This window comes from Pseudophryne corroboree, chromosome 5 (assembly GCF_028390025.1).
Source record: "Pseudophryne corroboree isolate aPseCor3 chromosome 5, aPseCor3.hap2, whole genome shotgun sequence".
In the NCBI taxonomy this organism is placed as follows: domain Eukaryota; kingdom Metazoa; phylum Chordata; class Amphibia; order Anura; family Myobatrachidae; genus Pseudophryne; species Pseudophryne corroboree.
Genome location: NC_086448.1, coordinates 798728190 through 798730521, shown reverse-complemented (window position 1 = coordinate 798730521; position 2332 = coordinate 798728190). Strand labels below are relative to the sequence as shown.

Here is a 2332-nt window from a genome sequence, read left to right as displayed (position 1 = left end):
CTGTTTTCCCAGTTATACAACTAAAAGTCCATCAGCTCAGCCTCAACTGTACATGACAGAAGGGTTCCAGAGAATGTCAGCAGGCCCATTGTGATGTCATCGGCACATTGTGATGTCATCGGCCCATGGCCTGTGGCTATATAATCTCTCATCCAGGCAGTTTACTGCAATAACATCTTGGAAGCTTCAACAGAATATCTCAAGGTAAGAAGCCGGCTTTGATTTCACTTTTGTAGTTGCATTTATAAAACTATTATTTTAATTACCGCCACTGTTCATTATGACAAGGATTTTATATTTAGTTTTAGTCCTAGTCACTTTTTTTGCTTTGTTTTAGTGACGATTTAGTCAGTGGATCTCCGTTTTCATTTTAGTCTCATTTTAGTATTCAGATATAACTGTAGTCGAGGATTATTGTTAGTCAGAATGCTCATCTATATAATAAACACCGGTGACGGTGGCTACAGTTATTATACTATGTTATACAATGGGAACGGCTTCTTATTGATGTGGAATCTCTAATTATTATTGCAACCCAATTTGGAGTTCATTAGATCCACATTCTTCAATATAGTCTCCGGCTATTATCTCTCTCATGTCCAGGAGTTCCCTTTTACACCTCCTGACATAAATTCAATTTTATTTTTGTATTTATTACCATCTGTTGATTATTATATGTACTCATTTTTTACGTTCAGTTTCGCTGAGTTTACATTGTTGGAACAACTGTTTTATGTATAACCTGTATTGTGTGTTATCTGACTATAGGTGGGATGTAGTATAATCCGAGTTTGCCGGAGGTGCAGAATACCGGTCGGACATTTTTTTTAAAGCGGCAGCCATGTACAAGTCTTGATTAGCCTTGTAAATGATTGCCGCTTAAAAAAAAGTCCTAGTTTGGCCAGCATCCCGCACCCCCGGAAAACTAGGACAGTATTACATCCCGCCTTATATTTCTATAGACAAAGTAAATGAGAGAGTTTTTCTTAGGTTCTTTTTATTTCTCTATGCACCACCTTATGTTTTTTTTCTGATTCTTTTCAGTCACCAATATGCCTAACGCCGGAGTTGCCCACATACCACTATGGAATTCATACAGCTCCATGCAACCCCGCCCACCCAAGAAGCCTGCAGGTCACATGCAGAAAAAGAAGACCACCGCTGGCCGCAGGCAGAAACGCCAGGCTGCCGTGGCCTGCAGTCTACCAGAGGAAACATTGGTAGAGTACCTGCGCCGGGCATATAAAATGCTGCCAAAACACCCTGTGGCGCACCAGGCTGAACATCATCAGTAGCTCGCAGTCTGCGGCCAAGCCCAGTGTGAGGCCTCAGGACTAGCCTAGCTGGTGGCCCTATAATTCCTGGCCACCATGGAGGCCTTGTGGTGGTTTTTTAGATAGGCAAGAGCAGTCAAAAAAAAAAAAAAAAAAATTAACAACAAAAAAAGACAACTCTGATAAAAAAAACAACAACATCAAACACCGTTATTGGTACTTGTAGCTAGAAGCTGTTTTTTTTTTCATTTATATTTTCTTGATTAGGAAAATGGAATCTCATATTAATGCTGTGATACATTGCTATCTATCCAATATATTCCAGTAGATAGCAATGTTTCTCAGCATTAATATGGAATCTGATATTAATGCTGTGAAATGTTGCTATCTACTGGAATATATTGGATAGATAGCAATGTATCACAGCATTAATATGTTATTCCATTTTCCTTTTCATGAAAACATTAATGGGGGGTTTTTTATGTTAAAACCAGTTATTGCGTTTCCCAACAACTGGTTTAATCATAAATAATCCCACCCTTCCATCTTACCACCTCAGTCTGAGTCACCTGGCAAAGAAAAAAGATCCAGGAGTTGAAACACCAGCGCTTACCACCTCAGTCTGAGTCACCTGGCAAAGAAAAAAGATCCAGGAGCTGAGACACCAGCGCTTACCACCTCAGTCTGAGTCACCTGGCAAAGAAAAAAGATCCAGGAGCTGAGACACCAGTGCTTACCACCTTAGTCTGAGTCACCTGGCAAAGAAAAAAGATCCATGAGCTGAGACACCAGCGCTTACCACCTCAGTCTGAGTCACCTGGGAAAGAAAAAAGAGATCCAGGAGCTGAAACACCAGCGCTTACCACCTCAGTCTGAGTCACCTGGCAAAGAAAAAAGAGATCCAGGAGCTGAAACACCAGCGCTTACCACCTCAGTCTGAGTCACCTGGCAAAGAAAAAAAGAGATCCAGGAGCTGAGACACCAGCGCTTACCACCTCAGTCTGAGTCACCTGGCAAAGAAAAAAAGATCCAGGAGCTGAGACACCAGCGCTTACCAC

The 2332-nt window shown here is 41.4% G+C and overlaps 1 long non-coding RNA gene across 1 annotated transcript; it reads left to right on the top strand.

Moving 5' to 3' along the window:
• The first annotated feature begins 99 nt into the window (after window positions 1-99).
• LOC134929486 (uncharacterized) lies at window positions 100-1787 on the top strand. The gene is made up of 2 exons (XR_010178585.1): window positions 100-204; window positions 1045-1787. It is a non-coding gene; the product is annotated as an uncharacterized LOC134929486 (long non-coding RNA).
• The last annotated feature ends 545 nt before the right edge of the window (window positions 1788-2332 follow it).